We start from the raw sequence: 26,808 nt of genomic DNA, 5'->3' as shown, positions 1-26,808 counted from the left end.
AAAGGTTCTCTCTCTCTCTCTCTCTCTCTCTCTCTCTCTCTCTCTCTCTCTCTCTCTGTGTGTGTGTGTGTGTGTGTGTGTGTGTGTGTACGTGTACACACCACCCTTCCTATATCCAGAGTTGCTGTGAAGCCCGGGTATTTTGGAAAACACAGCCCCGTTGTTTAAAGACGAAGTAATGAGATTAATATATACGGCAAATTAGAAGGAAGCAAGGAGATTGGGGCGAGGGGAGGGCAAAGGAAGCAAGCTCTTTGCCTGTTAAATATTTACCACTTGTGTTGAGCTCTGGCTCTTGCCATTTGGTAATCCTAGAGGTGGTTAGTTTTGTGTCAGTAAGGGTGTGTGTGTGTTAATGTATTCCTCCCTCCGAACCCACCTTGCATGGGAAAAGGCCGTGGTAACAAAAAGAAGACTGTTCCTTGTTCATGAATATTAATCGGTAAACTCCCCCTGGTATTTTTAAATCGGAGGCGAAAACTCTCCCTCCCTGCTGCTCCCCACTCAAGCAAGCCCAGAGGAGGAAAGCTCTGAATGTCCTGGGAAAGCCCTAGACAGAGGCGGCCCTGACTTCCCAGGCAATGCCATATAAAACTCGGAGGTCACGGGGCCAGCGAAAGAGGAGGAATCAGCTTTGTCTCCGCTGTGTGTTGCTGAAAGCTAAACCTTTATGGAACATTCTGAGCTGCATTTTTGGCTATTTAACCTTCAAAACAAAAGGCTTATTTATTCCCTCCCGCCACCCTCTCCCCTCAGACATTATCCTTCATCTAGGGTTTTTTTTCCTTTTTGGTCCCACGTTGACAGCAGCGGCATACGAAGGAAACCTCTTCGCCTAAGGCTCAGGCCTTGGTCGGCGACACTAGCCGCTGTTTGCCCTAAAAGGAAGGGTGGTGTGCTTTTTAGCAAATGGAACAAACGGGCATGGTGCAAATTGTACAAAGCTACTAACCCCACTAAGTAGTTCCTCCGCTTTACTAAAAAGGAGCCCTGGGATCCTTTGGGAGGAAAGGTGGGATATAAATATTATTATTACCAGTGCTATTTTTTCTAGAAAAAGAGGTGCCTGATCTCACCCAAAACACCTCCCTTGTTCTCTTAGAATGGCAATGGCGGCCACCAGAGAGTTCCAGCTGGAAAAAAAGCCCCGATTATTATGTATGTGTGAATGCACACACACATAACGTCCAGAAATCAAGTTTTCTATGAGCAATACGCAACATAAATAATGAACCGCCCCACAGCTTCCAGTGAAGGCAAACAGGCTCATCGACACAACTATCCAAATCCAACACTTGACCTTCACTGCTGATTACCTGGAATATTTTCGGTTACACATTTTATATACTTTAACTTTTGTAATACAGTGGTACCTCGGTTTAAGAACAGTCCAGTTTAAGAAGAAGTGTGCATGCACACGAAAGCTCATACCAAAATAAAAACTTAGTTGGTCTTTAAGGTGCTACTGAAGGAATTTTTTCAGTTTAAGAACGATTCGGTTTACAAACTGTGCAAAACCAGAAATAGTGTCCCGGTTTGAGAACTTTACCTCAGTCTAAGAACGGAAGCCGAACGGCAGAAGGGCACCGGCAGTGGGAGGCTTCATTAGGGAAAGCATGCCTCAGTTTTGGTTTAAGAATGGACTTCTGGAACGGATTAAGTTTGTAAACCGAGGTACCACTGTACACACACACACACACACACACACACACACACACACAGAGAGAGAGAGAGAGAGAGAGAGAGAGAGAGAGAGAGAGAGAGAGAGAGATTTCTCCAAATGGTAAACATGCCACAAGAAAGTGAGGTTGGGGAGACCTTGTCAATTTCACCTTATCGGAAAGTCTAGTTACAGCCTCATAGCAAATTCTGGAAATTCGCTGCATGTTTCCTCCAGAACGCAGGTTAGTCAGTTCCTGTTCCTGCGTGGCTCTCTCTTTTCAGTATGAGCACCGAGGGTTAAGGTCTTGATACGATATGCACCAAGGGAAGGCAAGTTTTGACACTTATCCTCATTGAGATCATTTGCATTAGCAGTCTCGACAAGGCTTATCCGTTTTGCGTGACATTCCCGGCACACTGCTGCAACCACATTCCAGACAGCACCGCAATACCATATGGAGAAACAGCCGCATTATCTTGCAATAGCATATTACAGGCCTTGTTGGCATCACTCTGTTTTGAGCGACAACGGAGTGTGCCTTCGGGGGTGAAGTCAAACCGCTGTGTTAGCAGCGCCAGAGTGACCTCCCAGGTCGCAAGCCTGGCCAGTGACAGACCTACATTTTGGGGGCCCTGAAGCTGGAACTGTCGTGGGGGCCCCTTCGCAACCAGTGACAAGTTCTGGGTAACCGCTGTCATTTTCTTCAGCAGGGTTCTTCCACAACAAATCACCACCCCTTTACACCATCTGTGCTACCGGCTCTCAAACTTTGGGATTGTTGAAATATATGCACACACACACACACAAATTGTAATCAATTTGAGTCGTCTCATTCAAATTGGGTCTATTAGACCCAAACATTTTAAGCAGTGTGGATTAAAGTCACTTCAGGGGCCCCTAAGTTTCGTTAGTTTCACAGTAAATCCGCCCCTGAGCCTGGACAGTGTGGATGGAGGTCCTGGGCTGCCCAGACAACCTTCTTGGCCTCGCTGAGGTGGTCCAAAGGAAAGCAGAGCAATATGTTTGTCACCAGTTTGGCTGCAACAGTTGCTGGAAGGAGGCGTACAAGGCACCATCCAACTGTTTCAGGGACTCTGCTCCGGATTTGTGAAGCTTTTACTCCTTAGCCTTTTCTTCTCCCCAAGATGTCCCACAAGCAATGGAGGTTTAGGACCAGAGATTTCCTTCTCCTAGATGGGCTCCCTTTCCAGGTGGACGAGCCCCATCTGCCTCTCACTTCCCTCTACAGCATGTGCAAAAACCACATTCTTGACCCACCATTGGCCTCATCTTCTCAATCGTCCAGAGCCTGTCTTCACATGCAGGCAGAATCTCCAAGGACTTGTAACCCATTGGCTACCCTCACCTGGTTTAGTTGGGCAGTCAAAGCCGTTTCCAGGATTGTGGCCGCTGTCACAAGCTGATAGCTTCTAGGAGCCACAGGTGAGAACTGAGTGCAGGGTGGGGACCGAAGAAGAAGAAGAAGAAGAAGAAGAAGAAGAAGAAGAAGAAGAAGAGGTGGAGGAGGAGGTGGTGGTGGAGGAGGAGGAGGAGTAGTAGTTTGGATTTGATATCCCGCTTTATCACTACCCTAAGGAGTCTCAAAGTGGCTAACATTCTCCTTTCCCTTCCCCCACAACAAACACTCTGTGAGGTGAGTGAGGCTGAGAGACTTCAGAGAAGTGTGACTAGCCCAAGGTCACCCAGCAGCTGCATGTGGAGGAGCGGAGACCCAAACCCGGTTCACCAGATTACAAGTCCACCACTCTTAACCACTACATCACACTGGCTGTGGTGGGCAAACTACCCCAGAAGGAGCATGGCATGTCCCCCACCTTTTACAGGTTTATAACTGGGAAAATGTTATATCCCCCCCAAACAGAAAAAAAACTTTTTGCCCTCTAAATCAGTTATCCTCAATCTTTTCCCACTGAGGTCAGACCATTAGCCTACATGGGCAGTTGGGGGGCTATTTGTTTTAACCATACATTTGTATGATGGCTGTGTTGCTGCTGTGACCCACCTTTAGATCAGGCTGTGACCCACCACTTGAAAACCAATGCTGTAGATGTTTTGGACTACTATTCCCATCATCCATTAACCCTGATCATGCTGACCTCTGCATGTAGGGTTGCCATATGTCCGGAATTTCCTGGACACTGTGGCTTTAATGCCCTGGAACATGCGGACTTGTGGCAACCCATATCAGAAGTGTAGATTTGGGCAAACTTCTTTAAAAATTAGCTCAACCCCCCCCCAAACCCTCAACTACTTTGGCCAAAAAGGGGGGGGAAGGGGTGGGGGAGCTCAAAACTTTGCCAATATGAAATTTTAAATATGGCATGATATTTGTCTAGAGTAATAATACTGAACACGCACACACGTACGTTTCATCTTAGATATGTGAAGCCGAATGTACTGTATAATTCTTATGGATATTTATAAACAGCACATATTCTAAAATTGGAACGATACAGCGATTAGCATGGCCCCTGTGCAAGGAGAACCCGAAAATTCACGAAGCATTCCATATTTTTAACCAAAGGAAAACTATCACAAAAAAACCAAACCCCACAAAGAATTGTTGATGCTGGAGACAAAAATAATCTGTGAAGGATTTTTGTGGATGAAATAAACGTTGGTTGCCTTAGATAGCAGATAGCAGCAGTCAGATTCTGAGCAATGAGACATATTTGCTTGTGTATAAATAGCTACATTATGCCCTATTTACATTTTTACAGTGCTTCTCAAATTGCCTGATCCTGTGTCTCTGCCTGTCTGTGTGTAGCTGCTCCATTGAAATGCAAACAACGGAAGGATGGAAGGCATTGTTGACTTAGCAGGAAAATTGCCCATAGACAGCCATTGTAGGGAGGAACAATGTTTGTTTGAATAGCATCCAGGGGGATGTTGGGTTGTAGAACGCATTAGGAGTAGGTTCTCTGACGATTTCCTCCTCCTCCTCCTCCTCCTCCTCCTCCTCCTCCTCCTCCTCCTCCTCCTCTTATTTTATTTTTTAAAGTATTGTGGCATCATAAGGTAGCAGGCAAGCATCAACCTGCCACAAAATTTATTTATTTATTGTGGTGCATCTTATATTGACGCTTCAGAATTCTGCTTCTAGCATCATAAACAAGGTTGGCCTAACGTAGTCATCTCTTGCTAGCTTCATGGAACTATAACCAGACTTACAGAATTACCAACTTTCTATGTTAGTGTTGGGAGATGACTACAATGCTGCCGCCCTGGGCACACACACCCAAACACACCAGCTTTTATTAGAAAGCAAGACAGGAAATGTAATAGGAATGTAGTGTTGCATAACTGGTGGCTACTCAACTTCCACTTGAGGCTGCATATTACATCAATTGCAGAATAACCAAAATGTTGCAGCAACTCTCTCTCTCTTCTACAAACACCAAACTAGCACAATATGCTTCATTGCCTTGTTTCTGCTGCAAATGTGTGTTATTTGGTACTGCAAGAGCCACCTATTGGTTCCAGACCATGAGTTTCTGGCGTGAATTTCAAGGTCTGTAGGCAGTGGGCAAGAGTCTTATTTCTGCTTATTCTCTTAGCTCTGAAGCTAGGAGAATAGTTGACTGTGGGCTCCTACAGATGACCTGTTTATTTGTTCGTTTCATTATAGTTCTATCCCACCAATCCTCTAAACAGCTCAAGGCGACCTACATGGTTCTCCCCCACCCCATTTAATCCCCAAAACGACCATGTGAGGTAGGCTAGGCTGAGAGACTGGCCCAAGATCTCCCAGTGAGTTTTGTGTCTGAGTGGGGGATTTGAACCCTGGTCGCCCAGGTCATAGTCAAATATTCTATGAGCTGCCATGTACAAAACTTACATAGGGGTTAGGTTATGGCAGGTCTTTATTGAGCATTTGTCTTGATTTATTTGAGGTAAGGTTATATGACAATGAGCATTCATCCCAAATTCATCCCGATTTGCTTCCACAGTGGTTATACATATTTTTGTTCACCATTCCATCCTGCACATTTCCCTCAATGTGCTTTCCTAAAAGCAAAACATTAAAAAAAGCTCAACATCAAAAAAACTAAGATCATGGCCACTGGTCCCATCACCTCCTGGCAAATAGAAGGGGAAGAAATGGAGGCAGTGAGAGATTTTACTTTCTTGGGTTCCATGATCACTGCAGATGGTGACAGCAGTCACGAAAGTAAAAGACGCCTGCTTCTTGGGAGAAAAGCAATGACAAACATAGACAGCATCTTAAAAAGCAGAGACATCACCTTGCCAACAAAGGTCCGTATAGTTAAAGCTATGGTTTTCCCAGTAGTGATGTATGGAAGTGAGAGCTGGGCCATAAAGAAGGCTGATCGCCAAAGAATTGATGCTTTTGAATTATGGTGCTGGAGGAGACTCTTGAGAGTCCCATGGACTGCAAGATCAAACCTATCCATTCTGAAGGAAATCAGCCCTGAGTGCTCACGGGAAGGACAGATCCTGAAGCTGAGGCTCCAATACTTTGGCCACCTCATGAGAAGAGAAGACTCCCTGGAAAAGACCCTGATGTTGGGAAAGATGGAGGGCAAAAGGAGAAGGGGACGACAGAGGATGAGATGGTTGGACAGTGTTCTTGAAGCTACGAACATGAGTTTGACCAAACTGCAGGAGGCAGTGGAGGACAGGAGTGCCTGGTGTGCTATGGTCCATGGGGTCACGAAGAGTTTGCAGTTCGGGTGACTATCATATCTACTACTGTGGGCAAGAATCCTGTAGTAGAAATGGAGTGGCCCTCATAGTCAACAAAAGAGTGGCAAAAGCTGTAATGGGATGCAATCTCAAAAATGACAGAATGATCTCGATACGAATCCAAGGCAGACCTTTTAACATCACGGTAATCCAAGTTTATGCACCAACTACCGGTGCTGAAGAAAGTGAAATTGACCAATTCTATGAAGACCTACAACACCTTCTAGAAATGACACCAAAGAAGGATGTTCTTCTCATTACAGGGGATTGGAATGCTAAAGTAGGGAATCAAGAGATAAAAGGAACAACTGGCAAGTTTGGCCTTGGAGTTCAAAATGAAGCAGGGCAAAGGCTAATAGAGTTCTGTCAAGAGAACAAGCTGGTCATCACAAACACTCTCTTCCAACAACACAAGAGACGACTCTACACATGGATATCGCCAAATGGGCAGCATCGAAATCAGATTGATTATATTCTCTGCAGCCAAAGATGGAGAAGCTCTATACAGTCAGCAAAAACAAGACCTGGAGCTGACTGTAACTCAGATCATCAGCTTCTTATAGCAAAATTCGATGCTGCCCATTTGGCGACAGACTGTTTTAGACAGGCTGGACCAAACATTCCCTGCATGTCCACTCTAGGAAAACAAGGAATGTTGTACTTGATTGCTACTTACCGTATGTATCACATTCCACACTTTCACTGAGTTCAGTGGGGCTTACTCCCAGGTAAATCTGTATAGGATTCTAATGTGGGCTGCAAGCCTTGTGCTCTAAGTCACAGTGAGGCAAGTGGCGCTTTGGCTCAGATGCCCAGCAGCACTCAGTGAATGCATCTACTGCAGGGGTGTCAAACTCAAATTCATCGGGGGCCGCATCAGCAGTTTGGTCACCCTCAAAGGGCCGGTTGTATCTGTAGGACTATGTGTCCACTCTTTATTATCATAAATTATTGTCACTGCATTCAATTATTACTGTTTTTTGTAATAATGTAAGTAATAACTAGCTCTGAAAGCAGAAACATAGTCAGAATAATGGCAAGTAGATATTCAAATGTACAATTATTGTACAATTTATTGAAAAATGATTTTTGGTAACTGCACTGGGTGGTGGAGGCTCGCTAGGGTTTCATGGAGGACCTTTGCAGAGCTACTAGTACCTGGAGATGCTGGGGTCCTTCTGCATGCAGGACAGATGTTCTGCCAGTGAGCCACCACCCTTCACCAAAGGGACTGGCTGAGGTTGACTCACTGGAGCTGCTCTCCTGGTTCCAGGGTTTAAGGGCCAGAAGTATAAAGCAGCATCCTATGTTTCTGAGGAGAGGGAGAGGGAGGGGAGGGAGGGAGGAAGGAAGAAAAGAGGGAGTGGGAGGGAGAGAGGAAGGAAGGAAAGAGGGGAAAGCATTTCCCGTGCAGCGTGAGGCAGCGGGTGTCCATTTTAGGAGAAGTGCGTAAAGCCTCAGAGTTGCACATTCATGAGGCTGAGCTGCTGCTGAGCTCACGTTCATGAGGCTGAGCCGCGGCAGGAGGAGGAGGAGGTGAGGCAAGAGGAGGCGGAGGAGGCGGCTTGCCGGGTTGGTGCCCAGCAGTGCCGTGCGGAGAGTCCCGAGCCTCTAGAACGCAGCAGTGCTCTGTAGCACTTTGAATCCTCCTCCTCCTCCACACGGCGCTGCTGGGTGCTTTGTCTGTGTTTCAGCAGCAGCAGCATCTGCCGTTTCCAGGCACCGAGCCGTGGCAGGAGGAGGAGGATTCAAAGTGCTACAGAGCACTGCTGCATCGCAGAGGCTTGGGACTCTCCGTGCGGCGCTGCCGGGCGCTGACCCGGCAAGCTGCCTCCTCCTCCTGCTGTGGCTCGGGGCGCTCCACGCAGCGCTGCTCTGGCCGCCTTTCTAACCCCCCGCCCCAGCTGTTTGTCGGCGCTTTGTCGGCGTGGCGCTTCAGCAGCAAGGTCCCGCTGCTGGGTCCCGTTGGCTGGGGTGCTTGGCGGGCCACATGACGAGGTCTGGCGGGCCAGATTTGGCCCCCGGGCCTTGTGTTTGACACCCGTGATCTACTGTATCACCCACAGCTGTTCCTGAGAGGGGAAATAAGTGAAGAGGCTTCCTCTCCAGTTGGCAACGCATCTGGTTTTGGCTGGCATGTGCGTGGTCTCTTCCACATCCGTCTGCTCGGCTTCTTCGTGGCAATGCGTCAGCTTGCAAGCATTCTATTGCTGCATCTGATCTTCTCTGGTTCCTCTTGAGTTGCATAAGAAGTCCCAGGCCACAACAAGCCCAAAAGGAACAATTTGCAAATAAATGAGATTCCAGGTTTTAGAGTGAAGGCTCTCTTGCTGCCAAGAAGCGAACCTGCAAACGGACAGGGCTTGATAAGCTGATGGGCACTGGCTGCAAGCCCCACTTGCAGGGGAACGATCTGGAGCCAACTTTAAGCTCTCAATGATTTCAATGTAGTCACATCCTTGCTTGTCCCATACCTGATGTCACATATGACAACAGGAGCAGGCCAGGTGGGCTCTACCTTTTTCAATCATCGGTTTTCAGACCCACAACATGGCAACGCGGAGGGAACAACGCTTGAAATATATTTGCAAAATGTTTTTGCGTGGCCCCATCCTTACACGTGCCACATTCCAGAAGGGTGGCGCTGTGGTCTAAACCACTGAGCCTCTTGGGCTTGCCGATCCGAAGGTTGGCAGTTCCAATCCCTGCGATGGAGTGAGCTCCCGTTGCTTTGTCCCAGCTCCTGCCAACCTGGCAGTTCGAAAGCACGCCAGTGCAAGTAGATAAATAGGTACCACTGTGGTGGGAAGGTAAAATGCATTTCCGTGTGCTCTGGTTTCCGTCATGATGTCCTGTTGCCCCAGAAGCGGTTTAGTCATGGCCACATGACTGTGGACAAACGGCGGCTACCTTGGCCTGAAAGCGAGATGAGCGTCGCAACCCCATAGTTGCCTTTCACTGGAGTTAACCGTCCAGGGGTCCTTTACCTTTTTACTTTGAAGGGGACGCATTGCATATTAAACCAAGCACTGAATGAGTCCCAATCTGTACTATTACAAGGGTGGTTGAAATGCAGTTCACCAGGCCATCATTGCATCTGCGTGCTGCTCCTGGAGGAACATTAAAGGGCTCAATCTAGCCAAAATTCAACACTAGAACATCCCGTTGATTTCTGCGGGATTTGTGAAGTTCTTAGCTTCTGTGCCCAAAATCCATTGTTCTGCTCCTCATCTCCTCCTTTCTCTCTTAAATGGCAAGAATACCATCTTTCTAAATCTGCCATGAACCTCAGTCCGGTCATCTGCCTGTTTGCCTGCTTGCCGCCTTCCCCACCGCTGTGTTTCAAGTTGCATTTTTGCATTGCCATATATACCACAGAGAGGATGGGGTTGTCTTTACCCATTTCACATTCCCTGATTTGTTTCTCCCACTTGCAAACCACAATTCCAGTTCCACGAAGCTGTCATCTGCACATGGGCAGTGGCTGTCTGAAGTGTACACACCTCAGCTTAACCATGGCTTACATTTTCAAATTGGTCTGAGGGAAAACATATCAAACAGGGGTATTCAAACCCTGGCTGAACCAGGAAGCTATGGTTTTAAAACAGAAAGACAACTCGCTCATTGGGGTGACCAGTTTCAGGATAAAGTTTTTAAGAAAGAAAAAGACATTTCTGGCTATGGATTCACTTTTCTCACACCTGCACCTCTGGCAATGTAGGACTGTGTCCATTCTTTAAAAAAGGAATAGATTTCTCAAAGGTATAGATCAGGGGTGGCCAACTCCCAAGAGACTGCGATCTATTCACAGAGTTAAAAACTGGCAGTGATCTACCCCCTTTTGGGGGGTTCAGGTCAAAGTTGTTGAGGGTTTTTTAAGGTAGGAAAGCCCTACCTTTTGGGGGGTTCACGTAAAAGTTCTTGAGGAAAGCGACTGAGCTTTTTTTAGGAAGGAAAGCCCTGTTTTTTGGTGGTTCAGGTCATTTTAGGGGTGCAGGACAAAGGTGTTGAGTTTTTTTAGGGGAGCCAAAGTTTTTTAGCTTCTTTGGGGGGGGAGCCACTGATCCACTAGTGATCTACCACAGACGTCCAGTGATCTACCGGTAGATCACGATCTACCTGTTGGACATGCCTGGTATAGATTATTGCATCTTTTATTTGGTGATGCGATATAGTATTAGTATATTTAGTGTTGTTGCTTTTTGGGGGGGAAGAGGAGATTGGTACCTATCTATGCAGCATGTAATAAAAATTCTTCCTAAAGGAGACAGTCATATAGCCACCATTCTCAGGTGGGACACTTTGACTGTTTACTAATGATGATAATCCACCGTTATAGCGGAGAGGGATTAGGCAAAGCCGGCGCCATTTGTCTGGGTCAGTGAGTTGGTGTTGCCTTCCTTGTTTTCATTGCGTTATTCAGTGCCATTGTAAGGTTTTCCCACATCCTCATCATATTAACCGTTCCTATTACTGTTGCTTGACTCAGCAGCCAAGAACGGCCGCAGAAGTCATTATGCTTCCTGGAGTCCTGGCAGGAGTCCGCTGTGGAATTCAAGATAAAGATGGCTTTTGGTATCCTGTACTCGCAGAAAGGGAAAGAAAGCAGACCCCTCCAAGTGTCCCTATTTTCCAGGGACAGTCCCTGATTTAGAGAAGCCGTCCCAGTTTCTGATTTGATCCCGGAATGTCCCACTTTCCCTTTTTTATATATATAAATTTTTTAAATAAACTTTATTGAAATTAAAATTAAAATAAACACACACATAAACGCATACACACATTTGAAATGATAATAATAACATACAAAATCATATATAGTAGGAAAAAATAACGAAATAATAACCATATAACTTAAAAATTAAATTCATACATTCACTTCAAATCCATCTTAAATTATAATACTCGTAGCCCTAAAAGAATTACAAGTAAAAACAAAACATAAAAAGGGGGGGGGAGGAAAAAAGAAAGAAAAAGGAAAGAAAAAAAGAAAAAAATCATACTTTCCATCTATTCTCCCCTTTAATTATATCTCTTTATCTCCTCCTCCCCTATTTGACTTCCACATATCTCTCTCTCGGGTTCGTCAAATGCTATATTACAATACTGCTTCCCCATATTTCTGCAAATATATAACCTAGGATAACCTGTATATACAAATTCATCCTCCATCCATTCAATCAACTTAACATAAATCAAAGTTGTTCATTACGAGATCTTAGAAATAAACCCAGAATTTTATTGTGGGGCACTGTCTTTTCATGTATTCTCCAAACTTATCCCAATTAAGCTGGAATTTCCTATTAGAATACCCTCTAATTGAATTGGTCAGGTTATCCAGATCTAAATATCCAAACAATTTCTCTCGCCATTCCACAATGCTGGGTATCTCTTTATTCTTCCAGTAGGACGTGATCAGAATTCTTGCAGCTGCCACAGCATACAAGAACAGTGTCTCGTCCTGTTTTTTTAATTGTACTATCCATAATCCCCAGTAAAAAAGATTATGGGGTTTTCTTTATATTATATTTGACTATTTTTTTTATTTCTTCGAATACCTGATTCCAAAAATTTTTTATTTCTCCACAGTGCCACCACACATGTATGAACGTTCCCGTCTCCTTTTGACATTTCCAACAAAGATTGTCCTTGGTTTTGTACATTTTGTGAATTTTTACAGGGGTTAAATGCCACCTGTAAAATAATGTAATCATATTCTCCCTAATTCTCTCCGAGGCTGTGAATTTCCAGGTTTGTGTCCAAAGTTTCTCCCATTCATCCATGTGTATATTTCCCCCCACATCTATGTGTACTTTTCCTTGTTGTTGTTGTTTAGTCGTTTAGTCGTGTCTGACTCTTCGTGACCCCATGGACCAGAGCACTTTTCCTTAGGACGTCCTTATTTCCATCAGATAAATGTTGGTGGGTATAGAGTTATCCAACACCCGAGCCGTCTTAAGGCAGCTCTGTATAAGGAAGTTTTTTGGGGTTTTTTAATGCTTGATGTTTTATTATGTTTTTATATATGTTGGAAGCCACCCAGAGTGTCTGGAGGAAACCTTTCAGATGGGTGCGGTATAAATAGTAAAATTATCATTATGGAATGGGACTTCCCTATTTTCATCAGAGAAATGTTGGCAGGCATGAGAAGGAGAAGAACCAACCGAGGAAAAATGGCTTCAAAAGTCAACGGACTGTGCGGAAACAGCAAACTCGACAGCAAAAAGAAAAGGATAAAAGAGGCAAACTGTTTTAGGAATAGAGGAGCCTATCTGAAGAACTGCTATAGTCAAATGAAAACGCTGGCAGGGTTCGAATTATGAGCAGCAGAGTGGAAACAACCATAAGTGAAATAGAGAATAATTGTATTAATATGTTATATAAAGCAGTAGGTACAGGGTGGGGACAGAGACACAACGCAGATAAGGGTGGGAAGTAAAAAAAAAATAAGAAATATATATATTAAAATTTAAGTAAATTTGTAAAAGCTGTGGAAATTAATAAAAACCTTATGGGAGGGGGGAGGGGAAGAACTTTGTTTCGAAGTAGAGTAGCTCCTCTCTGCATTGTGCTTTTTTTTTTTGTGCCCACGTGCATAAGAATGGCTGCTGGCAGGTGGCTGAAGAGTTGTCTGAATAGCTGCAATTGTCTGGATGTCAAAGGGATGAGGCAGCAAGCAGAACCGGGAATTAAAAAGACAGTGGTGGGTGATGCCAAAGTGGGGGGGAGGCGGGGTGGTGGAGTTCGGCTCATTGAATTAGACCCCCCCACACACTTTTCTTTCTGCTTGGCATCTACGGAGGCATCTAGGGGTCTTCCAAAAGTGATGCTAGAGAGCTATTTGGGGGCCGCTAGAGATGTACGCAGGACATGGGTGGCGCTGTGGTCTAAACTACAGAGCCTAGGGGTTGCTGATCAGAAGGTCAACGGTTCGAATCCCCGCGATGGGGTGAGCTCCCGTTGTTCGGTCCCAGCTCCTGCCCACCTAGCAGTTCGAAAGCACGTCAAGTGCAAGTAGATAAATAGGTACCGCTACAGCGGGAAGGTAAACGGCGTTTCCATGCGCTGCTCTGGTTCGCCAGAAGCGGCTTTGTCATGTTGGCCACATGACCTGGAAGCTGTCTGTGGATAAACGGCCAGTAAAGCAAGATGAGCGCCGCAACCCCCTAATGGTCAGGGGTACCTTTACCTTTACCTGGAGATTAATTAGGATTTCCCTGAATGTTAGGCAACGCGTGACAATTCACACACCGTTGTTTTCTTCCTGATCGCCCATTGACTAAAAGTGCTTTCTTGAAAACACCAAAAATTCTCAAAATTCCAAATGTACCTACTGCCCCAGAAAGGCTGCTGATCTTCGCTGTGAATGTAGAAATTAATCATTGGGGGATAGTTCTGTAGCTCAGTAGTAGAGCTTGCATGCAGGAGTTCCTGGGTCCATAGCTCAGTTGGTTAAATCAGCTGGTGCTGGGGTTGCGGTGCTCACACCCCACGATCTACCAGTAGATCATGATCTACCTGTTGGACATCCCTGCCCTAGGCCAACCCCAACCTCTCCCACCACCAATGGAATACAAGTGAATAGTAAAGAGGACCCGCACAAGCAATGCTGACACAAAACCCCACACATACACTAAGTAGAATAGAAGCATTGCCACCCGACCCCGACCCCCACTCACCATGCCCCCCTCCACCTCTTCCCCCCTTTTCTTCCTAATGTAACGCTCATGTCTCAACAAATGAAACTGATCTGTAGACAATGTACCTTGAAAAAAGAGACCTTGCACGTACTTTTGTAAACCAAGAAATCTTCAATAAAAATATGTTTAAAAAACAAAACAAAAAAACAAACAAAAAACTACAGTTCCCAGGATACTTTGGTGGAGGAAGTAATGTGCTTCAAATACACTTTAAATGTATGGTGTGGGTACCAGCCACAGATCGAGAAGACCCAGGTTCAAATCCCACCTCCGTCATGAAGTTCTCTCTGCTTAGCTCTGTGCCAGCCAGCATTTCTCAGCCTAATGTTCTCCACTGGTTTGCTGTGAAGATAAAATGGGAGCACCATCTATTTTTTAAGAGTGCTTTGGAGGAAGGGCTGAATATACACAGTTTTAATTAAATAAAAAAATAAAAAATAAATCCCGTCAAGCTTACATGACATCTAGCACTGTCTCGGCTTTTGTTGACTATGTGAAGAATTGTCTGGGAAAAGGCACCGAGCTACCTCCATTGAGCCCAAGTCGAAGAGGAGAAAATGTTCAAATTGCTGAGGCTGGCACTGCCCTTGGCACTAAAATAATTGGTTAATCAGTGCCTTGCACTACTTGCCTGACAAGTTTGGCAGAGGGTTTCCTTGAAACCCCTTAGGAAAATAATAATTATTTGCCAACAAAGGGCTTAGCAATGCACCCTTTGGATTTTGTGGCATCCGAGCCAGAATATTTGCTATTTCTCCCTTTGTCGTGTTAGGTGTCAAATTGCCACCCACCCCTGCTGTTTCTCTGGCTATGCACACACCACACATTTGAAGCTTCCCCCGCCCCACTCTGAATCTTGGAAACTGTAGTTTACCCCTCACAGAGCTACAGTTCCCAGCACCCTTAACAACCTGCCATTCCCAGATTCCTTGGAGAAAGCAACGTGCTTTAAATGTGTTTCACACATACCATGTGTATGCAGCTTTTGACTTCTAGGGAGTTCCTGCTGACCTCTTTTCCGTTTTTAATAAATCTTTTTAATTGAGTTTAACATTGCAAATTTAAATTCAAACAATAAACATCATTCCCCGAATCCTTTGATTCCCCTCCACCCTTCCATGGTAACAATTTTCAATCTTCTTCCACTGCTTCCCTTATTCTACACGATGCGTGAAAATTTTTGGAGACACCGTTGATGAAATCTTTTGAGGAGCTGGAGATGGCGTTTATAAGTGGTCCACGTTTTACAAGCATACAGTAAGGTAAGGTTGGTAGTACAACTTCAGCTACACATAAAGGTAAAGGTACCCCTGACCATTAGGTCCAGTCGCGGACGACTCTGGGGTTGCGGCGCTCATCTCACCCTATAGGCCAAGGGAGCCAGCATTTGTCTGCAGACAGCTTCCGGGCCATGTAGCCAGCATGACTAAGCCGCTTCTGGCGAACCAGAGCAGCGCATGAAAACACTGTTTACTTTCCCACCAGAGCGGTACCTATTTATCTACTTGAACTGGTGTGCTTTCGAACTGCTAGGTTCGCAGGAGCAGGGACCGAACAACGGGAGCTCGCCCCATAGCGGGGATTCGAACCGGCAACCTTCTGATTGGCAAGCCCAAGAGGCTCAGTGGTTTAGACACTACTCAGGGTCATAAGAGGAGTAGGCACTTTGCGGCTCTCCTCTCCATGCCAGTACAACTCTCTGAAAAGTGGGGGGTGTTGGAGCGGGGAGGAGAAGCTGAGCAGATTTCTCCTCCCTCGCGGCTCAGAGGGTCTTGCGGTGCAGGCAGGCTCTGTGCTCCTGCTATCAGCTCCCACAGCATCATCATAATTAAAGAAGAGAGCAGGTTCCAGCAGTCTGGAAGTTAATGGCAGGACAATTTGTTTTGGGTACAGCAGCCTTGAAGCAGCACCTAAGGCCACAGACGAGGAACACAACAGTGGCACGAATCCCACAGTAATGAATATGATAGTGAATCACTAGTGAAATTGTTTGGCACCCTTTTAAAAGGTACTTGAAATCTGCCGAGAGGCTGGAGAAGTGAGCCACTGGGTAGCTAAATTGTATATACAGGCTGGTTTATTGAAAGGAGACGTGGGGAGCCTCAGGACAAATTTAGCCCATTTCGGCATGCCAGGCCATTTCCCCTAGACTATGCCCACCTGCCCCAAACAGGACATCGGCATGTGACGTCAGGTGCGCTGCAGGTACATAGATGGCTCCTGCATCTAGAAAGCCGGATTGAGCTCTCTGTGCATCAGCTGGAGTGGAGGCAGTTCAATTCTCCTTGGTCACTGTCTCTCAACACCCTTGCAGGACAATGTTGACAGTTGGGCACCCCTTGTTGGGTGGGACGGGAGATAAGACTTGCCGGGCTTCCTCCACTTTCAGCCAAAAACATTTCCCACAGCAGCTTACAAAAATTGGCAGTAAAGTTTCATCACATTTTGAACGTAGCTTTGCTTTGAAAAAAAAAAGGTATCTAAACAAATTCAAGCATCGAGTCAACTAGTCGAAGAAGACACATTGCAGGAAAATGGTACTGTTTTTCGCAACGGACAAGGAAACTCTCAGGCCTTTCTTCTGCTCCTGTGTCACACTATGCAGAGAGCTATGAAGGTAACAGAATACATGCATTATTGACAAAATAGAAACGGCACACTCTTGTACGACTGCAAAAAAGCCTTCTGCTGGTTTTTTTTAAAAGTGGGTTATTTTCTTATAACAGATTCAGCAAAACACTTTAATCCACTTTAATTGTACAAACCTAAATTTGTGGTATGTGGTGGAATCCATCCCCCCAAAATGGTCTGGAGGCATCACAATCAACTCTCCCAACTTGTGGCAGGGGATGAGAATGATGGTTGGTTGGGGGGGGGAGGAAGCTAGCACACTTCTCTGACACGTACACACTGGTGTTTTTTAATGAAGATGGTGAACGTAAAGGGAAAGGTTTTCGAACATGCAAAAAGGAATGCACATGTTATGGTTGTTGTTATTGTTTATATGCCATTGGTTGCATCCAACTAAGGTACAATCCGAGTAGATCCAATTAAATTAATCCAAGCTAGGGTTGCCGTATGTCTGGAATTTTCCAGACATAGCCGACAATCAGCCGTCGGAAGCGGTGTCCGGGCGGAAATCGTTGAAAGGTCCAGGAAAATCTGGACATATGGCAACCCGTGTCGGCAGTGTCATTTTTGGTGGCTTTCATTTAAAAAAATAGCTTTAAAAAATCATTTATGTTTTTTTGAGATTTTGCAAAAAGAAGCAGCTTCGGGCAAACTATAAAAAGAAAGCCCAACAACTTTTCACTTTTTGAAATATGGCAACTCCATCCAAGTCAGCCGTGTGCATTAATTTCAATGGGACTTCTCTAAGATTTCCCTTCTCTCATTAGGCCCGAAAAATGCCTGCAGCAACTGGTTAGCTTTGAGCTATGTGCTCAGGGAAGATTTCGTGAAAATGATCTCTTAATTGCCATGGTGCTTCCTGCCAGGCAGATGGCAGGCTTATTACTGCACACCTTTCACTAGCAGTGAATCTCTTGGAAGTGGCTCTCTTATTTAGTGGTGGAGGAAACATTGATATCTCCTCTGCAAAGGGGGGCTTGGCGCTTTTTGTACCCAAGCCTAACTAGCCGCATCTCTTAAAATAAAGAAAAATGCTGATAGCATCACATGCAACAACTGGATGAGAGGAGGAAGATGTTTCTCAGAAAGGAAGTTACCTGGATTTGAGCAGTAACAAGCTGTTCTACTGGGAATGCCGGCGGAAGCCAATTGTTTAGCGTAAGCGAGCGGATTGTAGGGTTGCCATATTTTGAAGAGCAAAAAAGAGAACACATTTGCCAACTTCTACTTTTAAATATGGATCGCTATGACGACTCTACCCAGTCCTTTTTTTTTCTTTAAAAAATGTTTAGGGGGTACTCTCATTTTCCTACTCATTTTGAAATACTGCCCCTCAATGAAATACACCTCAATGTTCATTTTCCCTTCTTATGGTTTTTAATTCTTACTACTTCTGACACATACCCCTGTTCCATATCCTACGCATCCCATAATTTTCATGTAATTGTTAAGTGGGAGTGCACACCAGACCCTCAAAATGTCCCTATTTTTCCAGAGACAGTCCCAAATTTACAGATTTGATCTCCGAATGTCCTGGGAACATGGGAATGTCCTGGGAATGGGAACATTAACAAAACTTCCCTATACAGGGCTGCCTTCATGTGTCTTCTAAAGGTTGTATAGTTACTTATCTCCTTGGCTCCAGTGGAGGGTTTTTTTTGCAGAACTAACTGCATACCCTACAATGTGTCTCCAATGAAAATAGGGGGTCAGACAGCGTTACAACTGCAAGGTAATAAGTGGTCATGGGACAAGAATATTGAACGTGTTTCTGTTCTGGATTAGCCACTCATGCCAGGCTTATGCTGAGAATCGCTCCTGCTTGGCTAATTGCCTTGCCCATGAAATTGCAGTTTACCTTTTCAATTCTTCAAAGTAATGCTTCTATTCTGTTTTCCACCCAGCAAGGAAGCTGTGTGTTTCGCCTAAGGATGGAGACAGACTTGGGAAACAGCCGCTGCTTGTTTTCAGAGGGCTGCTCCAGACAACCCTGCTTATTGAGCATTCGTGCTACACAAAGTCCACATGGAGGTTAGATTAGGTCTGGTGTTTATGGGTTGTGATTTATTTGCAGGAAGATTATACTAGACGGATCGGTCATCCTGATTTGCTTCTGTGCTGTTTATAAGATCTTCTAGCTAATCAATCCCCCCACACTTTCTAGTGCATCTCCACTCCATTCCCCTAACTGCAGTAAGTCAGATGTTATGTTTGTTTTCAAGTGGATTTGTGGCACTGGGTCGGCAGAACACGAGCCTAAATTAACGCTGCAAACCTAAATTTCCGGTATGCATTTGAATTCCTCCTGCCAGATGCTTAGAGTTGACCAGAGAAGGCATTTTCTGTCATTTTCATGCTGCTGCTTCTAGGCACACTTGGTGCATAGCATCAAAAAGGGACTCATTTGAATGCCTACTTCCTCCCTCCTTTCCTCTTAAGTTAACACTGTGACCAGATGCAAAGCCCATGGCTTCAAGCCTATCACCCAAAAATACATTTCTTTCTCCCCAATTACTTTCTTCACCACCTACCCCAGTGGTTTTCACTGAATGATGGTCAGGGGTGCCGTGGGCAACACTGGCCTCTATCCCTCTTTCCTTCCTTCCCTCCCTCTGATGCCTTCTCACGTCTCTGCCTCCCAAAGGCTTCTGCAACTATTTGTTGCAGCAGCTCTGGCTAGAAGCTCCCCAGGCAAATGATGCCTCTAGGGCTGGCCAGGGGGTGCTTCTCTGGCGCCTGTGGGGCAGTGTGAGGAGGCACCTCACTTTGGGGCAGCGGGGGCAGCTCAGAGGCCAGGGGCGATGGCAGCAGCTGCCCCGGAGGACTCCCGAGGAGAGGGGAGATGAGGCTGAGGGAACTGCCTTCCTTTTGCTGGGAAAATATGCATTCAGGCTGCTTACTGAAGAAGGCCTTGGAGGAGGGAAGTGGAGGCTAGAGGAGAGAACAACCTCTTGGGTCATAAAATATGAGGAGTAAGCCCCTCCCCCCCAAAAAACGCCAAATCTTACTTCTGGCTGCCCTGCAGCTTTTAATTAATATAGATTGTATCTATATCCATTAGAATGGTGGATAATGCTGGAAAGAATTCCATCTCAGTGGGATTCATGGCCCCCTTCCCTCAAGTCATTTCCAGATAAGAGATTATAATTGTTGCCGGAGTTTGCCTGGATCAGTGTGGTTCAAACAGCAATAATCCACTGTTGCAAATGTGGGGCCCTATTTATTCAGGGAACAAATTGAAAAACAGGAGGCAAGGAAACGCCTGGTCATGTTAATTGGAAAGAAGACAATCCTTCACATTATAAAGTAGAATAATTATATAGTGCAAACACAGCTGCGGTTTGAGACCCTTAATCTGATTACTAAAGTGTTAGCAAGTAGAGTTTCCTCCAAGGAGCGAGACACACATTTCGCGGTGTCCCTTTCTTGGCTTGCAAGAATGAGACATCAGCTGCATAAATGAAATAAATTACATTTAAATTAAGTAGAGTCCCTCCGGGAGTATGGCCGCTGCTAGCCTGTTCGAGAGAACGCCACAACCCCAAAGGGAGGAATGTGCTTCCCAAGGGTTGGGAACTGCAAGGAAATAGTTGCTTCTAATGCAGACATTTGCTGGCATTCAGTCTTGCAAAGTTTTCAACAGGGATGAGGGACATGTGGCCGTCCAGTTGCTGCTGGGTTGCACATCCCATCACTCCTGACTGTTGGCCATGCTGTCCGAGGGCTGATGGGAGTTGGAGTCCATCAACATCTGGAGGGCGCCATTTCTGGCCATGGAACACATGATGTTATTACATTATAAAAGCTAGCCAGGTCTCAGCCTGATTGGGGCCTGGATTGGAGAGTGGCTGGGAGCTGCATGTAAGCCACTCTGAGTTACGCGGGTGGCGCTGTGGTCTAAAGTTACCACTGAGCCTCTTGGGCTTGCTGATCAGAAGGTTGGCGGTTCGAATCCCCACGACGGGGTGAGCTCCTGTTGCTCGGTCCCTGCTCCTGCCAACCTAGCAGTTCGAAAGCATGTCAAAGTGCAAGTAGATAAATAGGTACCACTCCAGCAGGAAGGTAAACGGTGTTTCCGTGTGCTGCTCTGGTTCGCTAGAAGCGGCTTTGTCATGCTGGCCACATGACCTGGAAGCTGTACGCCGGCTCCCTCGACCAATAATGCGAGATGAGCACTGCAACCCCAGAGTCAGTCATGACTGGAACTATTTAAGGAAAATCAGGACATTTGGAGATCAAATCTGTAAATTTGGGACTCTCTCTGGAAAAATAGGGACATTTTGAGGGTCTGGTGTGCACTCCTACTTAACAATTACATGAAAATTATGGGATACATAGGATATGGAACAGGGGGTATGTGTCAGAAGCAGTAAGAATTAAAAACCATAAGAAGGGGAAATGAACATATGTCTCGTTTGGTTGTGAGCCGATCTCTCTCTTCCATACACACATACACACATACCTACACCCTTCCGAGGCCCACATCCTTTCTTCTAAGGAAGCTTAGCTTTGGCTAAAGTCATTGTTTCACCAATCCTCTCCCGGGCCCCCCTTCTCTCTTCCATAGCTGAGGTCTCTCTGGTTTCAAAGTCTTTCTGTAATTAGAAGGAACAGCTTAAATCCTGACTTCAAACATAAAGCCACCAATCTGCTATGTAAACAGAGAGCTTGAATGAGCTCCCAAGGGGATCTTTAAAATATGTTATCCTGACCCATGGCGGGAGTGGGGGGGGGAGAGAGAGAGAGAGCACAAATGTGGAGTGAATCAAGCCCTTTCATTGATGTAGAGCGAGCAAGGATGAGACCGGGAAAGAAGCTGCCCTCCTGCCATATTGCAAGGGTCGCCAGCACTGTAACAAACAGCTGAAATCGGTCCTGTGTAAAAGCTTGAATGTATCTGCACCCTAGGAGCATAACTGGAAGAAAAGGTGGGTGGGCATCAGGGTACTTTCAGACCCTCCAAGTGACCCTGTTTTCCAGGGATGGTCCCAGATTTTTCTTAGGATGTCCCTATTTTCATTGGATAATTGTTAGAGGGCATGGAGTTAAGCAACCCCCAAGCCAAGGAGATAAGTAACTATGCTACGTTTAGAAGTTCTAGTTACAGGTAGGGAGCCGTGTTGGTCCCATGGACTGCAAGAAGATCAAACCTATCCATTCTTAAGGAAATCAGTCCTGAGCGCTCACTGGAAGGACAGATCGTGAAGCTGAGGCTCCAATACTTTGGCCACCTCATGAGAAGAGAAGAATCCTTGGAAAAGACCCTGATGTTGGGAAAGATGGAGGGCACAAGGAGAAGAGGATGACAGAGGATGAGATGGTTGGACAGTGTTCTCGAAGCTACGAACATGAGTTTGACCAAACTGCGGGAGGCAGTGCAAGACAGGAGTGCCTGGCGTGCTCTGGTCCATGGGGTCACGAAGAGTTGGACACGACTAAACGACTAAACAACAACAAGCCGTGTTGGTCTGAGTTGAAACAAAATAAAAAAATAAACAAAATAAAATAAAATAAACAAAATAAAATAAAAAAATTCCTTCAGTAGTACCTTAAAGTTTTTATTTTGGTATGAGCTTTTGTGTGCATGCACACTTCATCAGATACTTCATCAGATACAGATATGAGTGTATCTGAAGAAGTGTGCATGCACACGAAAGCTCATACCAAAATAAAAACTTAGTTGGTCTTTAAGGTGCTACTGAAGGAATTTTTTTATTACGTTTAGAAGGTGTCTGAAGGCAGACCTGAGTGTATAGGGAAGTGTTTTGTTAATGTTTAATGTTTTATTATTGTTATGTATTAAGCTTGGATCCTAGAACAATAGGCAGGTAGGATCCCAGAATGGAACAACCTGATTGGCCTGCAGGAGCAGCCCAATCAGACCCCAGGAGGGAAGCAGAAGCAGCCAATCAGATGGGACTAACTGTGTAAATAATGTACATAAAAAGCCTGAGGGTTTTTTTGGGGGTGGAGGGTCATTCATAGTTTTACGAGCTGCAATAAAGAGCATGAGATCACTGTGTGAAACCGAGTATATTTCAATTATGTTTTTGTATATGCTAGAAACCACCCAGAATGGCAGGGGCAACCCAGTCAGATGTGGCGGCAAGGTATAAATAATTTGTTGTTGTTTAGTCCTTTAGATGCGGGTGGCACTGTGGGTTAAACCACGGAGCCTAGGGCTTGCCGATCAGAAGGTCGGCGGTTCGAATCCCTGTGACGGTGTGAGCTCCCGTTGCTCGGTCCCTGCTCCTGCCAACCTAGCAGTTCGAAAGCACATCAAAGTGCAAGTAGATAAATAGGTACCACTCCAGCGGAAAGGTAAACGGCGTTTCTGTGCACTGCCCTGGTTCGCCAGGGATGAACTGGGGGGAAGGCAGAGGGGGGTGGGGGAAGTCACAGGGATGAGCCGAGGGGTGGGGGGATGAGGGGAGTGCACGGAGGGGGTGGGCTCGCTCACAGGGATGTGCTGGGGAATGGGGAGAGGAGGGGACGCGCTAGCTCATGGATTGGGACAGGATGGGGACACTCACAGGGATGAACCGGGGGATGGGGGGAGGAGGGGGCAAAATATCTCAAACAAAATGAAGGGGGCCTCTGAAGGTGAGGGGAGTCTGAAGGGGGACTCTGAGGGTCCATTTAACAGACTGAGCCACAGCAACGCGTGGCCGGGCCAGCTAGTAAATAATAAAATTGTTATTATCGTCATACAATAGGATGTCCCTATTTTAACTGGAGAAATGTTGGAGGGTATGTAATTTGTCCCAAAGTATATTCTGGAAGAGATCCACAAGAGGCTTCAGAACCGTATGCTATGTTTAGAGTGGTAAAAAAAAATACTGTTAAAAGGTGGTGGGGTTTCGTTCCTTAGAGACGTTCTTTCAAAAATGGTGGATGAAAAGCCAGAGAAAAACATAGCAGCCTGTTGGATGAGGCCAATGTCTATTCCAGCATCCTGGTCTCACAGTGGAGGACCAGATGCTGTGGTTCTGAGCAACTGGTATTCAGAAGAACTGGTCAGCCACTGTGAGGACCACTGCTATGAAGAACACTCTTCTTTGGTGATCACTCGTAGCTGAATAAGATTGTCTTCCATGATCACGGTCTTAACAATGAGTCCATAAGTTACTGTGGAGGCCAATTCTGGATCCACACGTCCTTCCACAGTGGAGACATAGGTTTCCAGGCGGGAGTTGATCACGGTGAGGGTTTGCCAAGCGTGCCTTCCTCTTAGCAAGTTTCTCCCTTTCGTCCTGAGTTTGAGCGTCTTCAAAGTCCATGACACCGTTGGTAGAGGCTGTTTTCCAATTGGAGCGCTCTCAGGCCAGTTTCCCAATTGTCTGTGTTTATACTACATTTTTAAAGATTTGCCTTGAGAGAGTCTTTAAACCTCTTTTGTTGACCACCAGCATTACGTTTTCCATTTTAAAGTTCCGAATAGAGTAGTTGCTTTGGAAGACGGTAATCAGGCATCCGCACAACATGGCCAGTCCAATGAAGTCAGCAACCAGGTCCTGCCAAGCCATGGAGCCTAATCTGCTATCAGATTATGGATGAGGGAGATCTTACTACAGACTTCCTCAACCTTGGCCCTGCAGATGTTTTGAGGCTACAATTCCCATCATCCCTGACCACTGGTCCTGCTAGCTAGGGATCATGGGAGTTGTAGGCCAAAAACATCTGGAGGGCCGAGGTTGAGGAAGCCTGTCTTACTATGAACTGACCTAGCTTTTTAAAAGCAGCAGCAGTAGGTACAAGGTTGGTGGATAGAACAACCAGAAGCAGGCGTGGCGGTGGAAGATTGCACTAGCCTTTGTCCTCACCATGGGATTTCTGTGCCTGAAAAAAATTGTTTAGAACAGAGAAGGGCAGATTTAAGGCTTGCGCAATCTTTGTATTATACTAGAACCCCTGAGATCCCTCAGCCATACCCTCCAACATTTCTCCAATAAAAATGGGGACATCCTACCATACCCTCAAACATCCTAAGGAAAAGTGGGACATCATTCTGGGATCAAATCAGAAACTTGGAAGCCTTCTGTAAATCTGGGGCTGGAAAATAGGGACACTTGGAGAGGGCCTGCCCTCAACTGGAGCCAGGTGCAAAAATAAAAAAATAAAAAGGTACATATTTTTTTTTAAAAAAGGAATATGGTGCCTTTGAGGCCAGGGCTTGGGGATTTGTTTTGAGCACCAGAACTGAGCAGACCTCACAGTCCTGCCACACAATAATCCATTCTTGGTTACCTTCAGACTTTCTTTATCACAGCAGTTTGGCAGATGCCGGGGAGGCGGAGGGGGTAAGGGAGAAGTCATAGAATCATAGAATCATAGAGTTGGAAGAGACCACAAGGGCCATCCAGTCCAACCCCCTGCCAAGCAGGAAACACCATCAAAGCATTCTTGACATATGCCTGTCAAGCCTCTGCTTAAAGACCTCCAAAGAAGGAGACTTCACCACACTCCTTGGTAGCAAATTCCACTGCCGAACAGCTCTTACTGTCAGGAAGTTCTTCCTAATGTTTAGGTGGAATCTTCTTTCTTGAAGTTTGAATCCATTGCTCCGTGTCCGCTTCTCTGGAGCAGCATAAAACAATCTTTCTCCCTCCTCCATATGACATCCTTTCATATATTTGAACATGGCTATCATATCACCCCTTAACCTTCTCTTCTCCAGGCTAAACATACCCAGCTCCCTAAGCCATTCCTCATAAGGCATCGTTTCCAGGCCTTTGACCATTTTGGTTGCCCTCTTCTGGACATGTTCCAGCTTGTCAGTATCCTTCTTGAACTGTGGTGCCCAGAACTGGACACAGAACTCCAGGTGAGGTCTGACCAGAGCAGAATACAGTGGTACTATTACTTCCCTAGATTTTGCTGTGGCTATTGTAAAGCAATTGGGAGCCAGGAATCCATGCTGATCGCCTGCAAATTACCAGGAGATGTGCTACTATCTTACATTTTTGCATCTATCCCAAATTCAGCATGTGTGCCTTGGGTGGCTTTTTGTTAATTTTGTTAACAAAATTCTCAGAATAGACATATGTGTGTGTTTTTCAAATCCACTCTGTGTGTGTGTGTGTGTGTGTGTGTGTGTGTGTGTGTGTGTGTGTACGCACACACGAACGTTTGTGTGATTCTTTCCCCAAATGTTTTTGGTACATTTTGTGAGCAGAAGCAAATTAGGCGAAGCCTTTCTCTCTCCCTCTCCCCTCCTTTGCCTTCCTCCTACTCACCCAAAACCTCGACATGATGAAAAACTGCTGAGAAACAAACTCCCACAATTAATGATGAGGTCATACTTAGTTCAGCACCATTGGCTGCTTAATTGGCTGGTTCTATTACAGTTCTCCTTATCTGCTTGCCGACACAGCTTCTGACAAGCCTCATTCTGGGTAATTAATCCTGTCCCAGGCTTCAGATTCTTGAAGCTGGGGCTGGTTTAAGGGCATGTTCCTCTGTGTAGCACATTCTCTCTGAAGTTGGGAGGTGAAGGTCTTCCTCAGCCAGAGCTCCTACCTTGAAGAATCCCAACAATCTGGATCCAGATGGCAGAGCTGATGTCTGTGTGCATGTATACAGGCACACACATGACTCCGCACCCAAAAATCGGGCTGTAACCTCAAGGAAAAGGCACCCAGAGCCCCAACGTTCAGCTTTACTCCCCAAGCTTAGTAGGGGGTCAAGCAACACTGGAAAAATGTCAACAACAGAGATGGGGAGGGGAGAAGCCCCAGATATTACGCCGACACACATTGTTTAATGAAGAGAAGCCTAATGAGATTTAATGATCCCTTGGGTAGAACATGGAAATAATGAGCTGGAAACAAAATTGCTCAGCAGAGACAGCACGTCGTCGACAAAGGAGACAGGGAAAGGAGTGGGTTTGGGGAACCCTTTTGGCTTCAGGGCTGGGAACGCAGCTCTTGGCTTGTGTAGAGATCTTGAAAATATAGTGCAGGTGATGTGGGTCACCTTGGCAGGTGATCTTCATTGAGGAACTGGACAGGGAACCGGGCACCCCTTTCTGTTTTGCTGGATCTCTTGGGGACTGACTTTCAATTCTATCAACCAGTGCCACTTTTT

The 26,808-nt window shown here is 45.8% G+C and overlaps 1 long non-coding RNA gene and 1 other non-coding gene across 2 annotated transcripts in view; both read left to right on the top strand.

The window, feature by feature from the left end:
• LOC118096098 (uncharacterized) overlaps nucleotides 1-26,808 on the top strand; it is a 124,163-nt gene that overhangs the window by 31,890 nt on the left and 65,465 nt on the right. The window lies entirely within an intron of this gene.
• LOC118075640 (U6 spliceosomal RNA) lies at nucleotides 4,099-4,200 on the top strand. The gene has a single exon (XR_004691414.2). It is a non-coding gene; the product is annotated as a U6 spliceosomal RNA (small nuclear RNA).

This window comes from Zootoca vivipara, chromosome 1 (genome assembly GCF_963506605.1).
Source record: "Zootoca vivipara chromosome 1, rZooViv1.1, whole genome shotgun sequence".
Classification (NCBI taxonomy): Eukaryota; Metazoa; Chordata; class Lepidosauria; order Squamata; family Lacertidae; genus Zootoca; species Zootoca vivipara.
This window is presented reverse-complemented; position numbering and strand designations above follow the sequence as displayed.